Genomic DNA, 7,811 nt, shown 5'->3' on the forward strand with positions numbered 1-7,811 from the left:
TATATGAAAAACTTGCCTAGAGAGCCAGTAGATGCCCCATGCCTGGAAACATTCAAGGCCAGGCTGGACAGGGCTCTGAGCAACCTGATCTGGTTGAAGATGTCCCTGCTCATTGCAGGGGGGTTGGATTAGATGAGCTCTGAAGGTCCCTTCCACCCAAACTATTCTATGAGTGTTATAACCTATGAAAAAGACCTCTTCTTCCTGATGAGAGGTTGCTTCAGGTTCTGGCTCCACTAATTGGTCCAAAAGAAAACCTGTCAAGCAACAGTTTGCTAGAGCAGAAAAGGGAAAAGCCACCACTTAACTAACCGTGACCAGGGGCAGTTCCAGTCAAGTACCTTGTGTTCTCTCAGGAGCAACAACATTGAACTATGACACAGAAACAAATATTTGGAATAAGCAAACAGTGTCTCCCTAAAAGGCAGCTACATGATCAAAACAGAAAGGTCTACACAATGTTTTACTTGCAGTATTTACTGAAACATTCTGTCCAGAAATTCATCCATCTGGAACTTAAATAATCAGTAGCAGACACTGGAGGTTACTCAACAGCCCAAGAGGAGGGTCAAAACCAGCTTTCAACTTCATCTGATACCAGTTGTTTGAAATCTGTGCAACTAACTCCCAACTATTAAATCAAGCTAGACAACAGTCTCAGCCTTTTAAAACACGATTCGGTTCCTTCCTGCTAGATTTTCTTATATTTAAATCAATTTAACCAAGTCAATAGAACTGTATTCTGCCTCCTCAGGTCCTCCTTCCCACAAGCATCATGATCCTGGGTAGGAGATGCTCTATTAACAAACACCTCAACAGCTGAAGGGAGTAAGAAGGTAAAACTCACTATCCTGTGCTCTGTTCTTATGACCCACCTGCTGGTGGATGGGTCAAACCAGTGTTACAAGTTGCATCCACAAATATGCTCAGTTAGGACAAGAGGGAAAAACTACCCAGGTGCAAACCTTCCAAGTTTTAAAGAAGTTACTATAGTAAAACTACTGGGGTGAAATTCAGTTCATTTATCACATCCACAACTGTAACATAACAGTATTTTTTTTTGGTCCGCTCTTTCTTGCTTTTCTCTGCATATGTTATAATGGCTTTTTTACAGTTCACATGCAAAAGTAGCAAGACATTCAAAGGGTGAAAACCTGTACATTGCAGGTGCAGGACATGCAACTGGGAAAGTCACTAAGATGCAAGTATAAAAAGCTGACCTTGCGAAGAGATGTGTTTGTTCTTCAAAATTAAATATATTTACTATTATTATGCTGGAAAACGGGTGTTAACAGCTGTTGTTGGCCAGACTCTTGATCTGGGGATAGTTAACAACCTAAAGCCTAGAAGTGCGCTAAACACCATTAGATTATCAGAAGGTGCAATTAAGCCCCTCTTCTGCCAGAAAAACAACCAGAGACAATAGCATCTTACCTGAGGCAATGTGCCATATCAAACACCACAGCCATGGAGACAGATGAAGGATCTAAGGGATCACACAACTCTGGGAGGCACAGCAAGAGTGCAGGGAACCAAAGAACTTGCTGGGCCAAAACTAGCGGGGACAGGCTTTTTGAAATCAGGTGGAAGCAAACTGCTTCTGTCAATGTTCAGGAATTTATGTATGTTCATGGGCAGTGCGGGAGGAAAGCAGAGGAAAACCAGCCATTTTTATCCACCCAGTGTAACTGTTCTGCAATTATTCTACTAGCGTTGTCCTCGCTAATCACAAAAATGGTAATTGCTAACAGAAAAAAAAAAATTAGTGACATAATATGCACACAATACATATGATATACAGTAAAAGCTTGTCTACCTAGTTTATTATCAGTTTTAACTGATTTGACCTAGAATATGTTTTTAAACTGAAGGGTTTCATCAGGAAACAAATTGAAACCAAGAAAAGCAAGGTCTGTAGTGAAAAAATAATACCCTATACATTGATATAAATGAAAGAAAGGCAAGTTCTAATGTTCAGAAAACATTCTTCAGGTCTATAAAATTTTACATCTAACAGTTAAATCACTTCTTGGTCTCATTCACTATTATTATGACTGCTTTTACTTACTAAAAGGAACTCATCATATTTTTTTACTAACAGTAAAATAGAGTTGTAGCATTTCAACCATATCCACGTGTCAATCGATAAAATACTAAAATCATAATGAAGCTTCACCTCACAGTCTGCACTGTCGGCTAAATATATCAAAATAGGAAGAATTGTTGCTAGAGTAATTTGATTTGGCTAAAGCTGATATGAAAGAAAATTAGTATTATTTTTCTAGGATCTGTCTTACGCAGAGATTTATCCTAGATCAGGTATACTCAAGTGCTGCAGTCAACCAGGCCACATATTGTCTTCCCTGTGCACCGATGTGTTTTCACTTAAGGAAGAATGTGCAACAGGTGTTGTAATTTTCAAACAGGCTAGTAATTAAGTTCAAACTTTTTAAGTGCAATTAAAGGAAGTAAAAATAAAAACAAACTCTCTGACCCTGAATTTTCTCCAGGCAGATACCTGCTTCCCTGCCAGCTCAGACTGGACACTTTCATACCATTCTCTGGAAAAAATTGAGATTAAATCCCCTATCCCTAACCTATGCAAAAGGAAAGAATAGAAACAAACACACAAAACACACAAACAGAAAACCTCAGTGCCTGCCATAGTATTATTTCTCTCAATCCATTTTCAAACCATAAATGTTTTTATGCCCTTCCAGCCTATGGGAGTCATTGGATTCATATAAATCCATTGGAGGCTCAGTCAAAGCACCAGTTAAGACTGAAGACCAAAGGATTCTATTGTCCAAAGGGCAAATCTTCTGTTTTGCTGAGAAAAAATAAATGTGTTAAACAATAAGCCAAAACACAAGCTGCATGATGCCCCACGTGAGGCAGTGAAAAATTTTGCACGCCAAAATTGCAATTGGCAACGTTAGTGAGGTCCTCAGCAAGCATCTTGCAGCTCTGAAGCACACCTGACTTTACGAGCCCCTAAATCCAAACACTAATAAGACGGGGTTTTCTACAGTTCTGTCTTGCAACCGGTTGCTAAGATGAGCTTTAGCTGAAGTACATTAAGGCATACCAGACACGAAGCTTCCTTGTGCATGGATTTTCCACTGTTTAACAAGGAGTCCGTCTTAGACTCAGTCTTTATCTGCTCCTATGATTAATCTCAAAAATGTACCTGTTATTCACAAACAACATCCCTCTAAAACACACTTCTACTGTGGGCCTCCTCCAGAGAGAGAACCAACCAGTTTACTTGAGATCTTTGATTCCCTAAAGAGCAGCAATGCAGGACTCGGACACAACACCTGTCCTTGCAGCTTCTGCAATGGCCTTGCAAACATGAGCAGCAACACACTAAGTCAGGCAGCAAGGCCTGAAATGCCTTTGACTTTTGAGGAAGCCACAGGTCGATTTGAGCATTGGTGTTTTCACAGAATCACAGAGTGGTTGGGGTTGGAAGGGATCTCTGGAGATCATCTAGTCCAACCCACCTGCTAAAGCAGGTTCACCAGAGCAGATCACACAGGAATGTGTCCAGGTGGGTTTTGAATGTCTCCAGAGGAGACTCCACAACCTCTCTGGGCAGCCTGGTCCAGTGCTCTGGCACCTTCAAAGTAAAGAAGTTTCTCCTCATATTCAGATGGAACCTCCTGTGCCTCAGTCTGTGCCCACTGCCCCTCATCCTATTGTTGGGGACCCCTGAAAAGAGTCTGGTCCCATCCTCTTGACATCCACCCTTCAGATATTTATAAACACTTATGCGATCACCTCTCAGCCTTCTCTTCTCCAGGCTGAACAGACCCAGTTCTCTTAGTCTCTCTTCATAAAAAAGTTGTTCCAAGCCCCTAATCATCTTTGTAGCCCACCACTGGAATCCCTCCTGTAATTCCTTGTCAACCAGCTAACCAAAATAGCCACTTAGAGTTGAAAGCACATTCATTAACACTGCATGTCATAAGATTTCTGTATTTGTCTTTAAGGATATTAATATTGTATATATGGATCCCCTAAAAATATATGATCCATGTCACACTCAACAGTTTTCATTTACAGTCTTTATTTGCATTGCCTTGCTGGTGCTTTTTACGAATGCACAAGTACACTTGGGACTCTCAGAACTCAGCAGTTGTACTTCTTATTCATCTGCACTGGTATGTGGGAAACTTGCTCCTCGACACTGGCAGATTTCAAGTCTGTCAGGGTCTACTCTACACCACAGGACACCCTACACGCACCTGACCTCACAGGGGCACCCTGACACTTCGCAATTCTGTCTGCTGGTCACGCTGCACAAACTGGTAATTCACTGCCACCTCCTGGCAAACTACTATTAAAGAGTATCTGCACAGACTGAAATAAGGCACTGACGTAGACACTACCTAATATCAGCTCAACTAGAGAGGAATCACACTTAAACCTACAAAAATACTTAATGCAAAAGTGGTGGCAAACAGAAGCATCCAAAAGTCCTGCAAGGACCCCACAAGACACCCTGTCACTTTCTCTTCCTCCCAAAATTGACCAACATTTCTATAGAACTTCAGGCCCGTTCCTGAAGAGACAGAATCATTGAATCATTTCAGTTGGAAGAGACCCTCAGGATCATCGAGTACAACCATAACCTAACCTGACTCTAGCACTAAACCATGTCCCTAAGAACTTTGTCTAAATGCCTTTTAAACACCTCCAAGGATCTTCCAATTCCCACAGGAACCTGGTGAGAACAGCAGCTCAAAAGAGGGATATTACGTCCACACCTTAACATGCAAGAGAAGGACAACCAGCATCTGATCTTAAAGCTTTTATTTTAGAAAAAAAAAAAAAAACAAAACAAAACATAAGACTTAAGAAAACCCTGAAACTAGAGTTGTGTAAGACAGTTCCTATAAGCAATATTATAATACTCATTTGCCGACAGCAAAATAGGGATTTTCTGCTACTTTAGGTGCAGCCAGGACCTGTAAAATTCACATGAACAATTATACTGAATCAGATGTGTTTTCTCTAGAAGGAAATTCAATATTCTCCAGACTATTTTCAGAGAAACAAAGGGACTGAAAAAATTTCTAAGTAAAACTGCGTCAATAATATAGGATGAGTGTGAGAACTTATAAACTAAACTAAGCTGGTTTGATTTAGGCAAAAAGAAAGCAACTGACTAAAGGACCACTGATTAAAATTACATTACAAAATGAAGCCGGTAGCCATCCAGGCGGCATTTAAGCACTGCTGTAAAGCCATCTTCACACTGTTAGCCTTTGGCAACTTGGTACTAAATCAAGCTATATGATTAAAATGAATACCAAGTCTCGCAATAATACAAGCACACACGCTCCTCTCATTTGTTTGCACCGTTATGTATTCCTGTGTAGATGTTTGTGCTTGTTGTGTTCTACAGCAGGGTCTCACACCCCCCATCCTCACATCTCTCTCCCATTCTTTTGCCCTGTGGCAGCCAAATCACACTGATACAAGCAACCTTTTCACTCTTTCCAAGTAATGTGCTACTTTTTAACTATTTCATTTACACAGCTATAAATAAGTGTACTGATCCCAAGTCCAACTTTTATTTTTATTCCTGCCTGCAGAATTTACACCCAACATCCAATCTAGAAATCCACAAGTTCTGAAGCTTCTGAAGTCAAAGCTTAGTGCAGACACAAACACTGTTCACTTCCCTCCTCAAGCCATTGTAACACAGACTTAAGAAAGGTGCCGTACAGACTAAAAACTTACTATTCCAAATTGCCATCACTATAGAACAACTAGACCAACCAACACCACTAGCAGCTACCACTCGACATCCTAGACTGATTTGTCTAGCAACCCTAACAAAAACACCAGTTTTTCTCCATTTATTAAAGGCATTGAGGAGCCACATTTTGAAGACTGCTACTCAGCATATACTGTCCTCAAGTTTGTCCATCTTAGCTGAGTAGAAAGACGCATTGGTCCCAGTTTTTCCCAAGGTTTGCACTGACAAAATATCATGTACGCACCTTAGAGCAGGGCATGACCAAGTGGAAACTGGCCACTGCCATTTCTCTTCGTCTATCACTTTGAAGGAATTAGCTTCCTTCAAACATTTGAAAGCCTCAATAATTATGCTATTTCTGTTAACTATTGTTTTTTACTTCCTGTGGAATTTGCAGAGAGAAAGGATTTCCATCAGTCTATTAAACTACATTACTGCTGACAAGCTACATTGTTAGACTGTTTAGTATTTGGCTTTGTTGAATGACAATTTGTAGCCACTATGGGGGGAAAAAAAAGTGCAAAATTCACTACCTCAATTGAACAGTGAACTTCTTTAAGAAGAAGATAACTAAAATCAAGTGTAAAGTCAGCCAAGGTCCTGGCAGAGAGGAAAAAAGGAATCTCAGCTTTGTTTTGCTAATTATTTATTCACTTAGTTTAAAATCTGTACCTGGGCTTGTCCTATACCCTCTTAAAGAAAAAAAAATCTCCAGAAATAATAGGTATTTAAGTTCAGTTTGTCTTGTATTTAAACCAGGACATACTGCTACTTGCAGACCACAAATAGACACAACTGGAAAAGCCTGTAGTCAGTTCAACCTTTTAAAAAATGGTCTGAATCTGAAAGATAAGACGGCTACAGAATTCTCTTCTTCCATTTCAACAGCAGGAGAACCAGATAAGGTAATATGAAATATAAGATCAAAGGAGCAGTAGAAGCACTTACATCTTTTGCCAACTTTAGAACTACTGGCTACATTTCCCCCACCCCTCAGACTCTCCTCCTCTTACCTGAATTTTCTCTCAGACTGGTTGTATGAGAAGTTGTCGATAGGAGGCTGGCAACAGTGCTTTCAAAGTCAACTCTGCTGTTGTTCTCGAAGTCTGCAATTTCTTCACTGAAAATCCATAAGGAGAACTCTGAAATCAACTCAGCATGAAGTTTTAAGAATGAGATGTGCCAATTACACTTCAAAAGCTTAAATAACTTAGAGAAGCTGGTCAATGCAAGTATTTATTCATACCCAATGTGGAATTAACCAGCCACAAAGCAAGATCATTCATGCTATTAAGCGTTGCTATTTACACTCAGGAGTGTATGGAGTACTACTGATTTGAAACCTAGGTGAAAATTTCTCAGCTTTCTGTAATTAGATGCAATATAACTAGGGGCAATACAAGTTTCAACTCCCAGTTAATCCTCAAATCAGTATTTAACATAAATAATTCGGTCTCAAATGTACGTGGAAGGATGAAGTAGTGACATCAAGGAATATCTTTACCTTGCAATTCAATAAAAATGGGTACGACTTTATGATACAGGAAAGTAAACTTCTGCACAAGCCTAACACCACCTTATATATGTACCATTTAAGAAAAAAATGTAAGGTCAATTAGAACTAGACTGAACTGATTTTATTTCCTTTCAAAAAGAATAGGCACTAACTTAACTGTATACAGGATTTAACTACAACTATACAAGTTTCAGTATATTGTTCTGTTCAAGAACTGTTTATATATATATATATATATAAAAAAAATAAATATACTGCCAAAACTCTAATGCATACTTTACAGTTAAATGTCCCATCTTTCTCTCTACCCCTAATAACATCAGACTCGAGCTGCGGTGTTCAGATTAACTTATATATTAGTGAAAATTCTGTTGGTTTTAAGCGTAGTTTCGTTATTACCCATGTTTTTTTCCACTACCACCAAAACCAGACTCAAAAGTAATTTTTACAGTATTAGCTACGAAAAGTGATGAACCTTAAGAGAACAGAATTCAGAAAAAAGATTAACAACAGTTTTCACTGTAA

The sequence above is a fragment of the Columba livia genome, chromosome 5 (genome assembly GCF_036013475.1).
Source record: "Columba livia isolate bColLiv1 breed racing homer chromosome 5, bColLiv1.pat.W.v2, whole genome shotgun sequence".
Lineage (NCBI taxonomy): Eukaryota > Metazoa > Chordata > Aves > Columbiformes > Columbidae > Columba > Columba livia.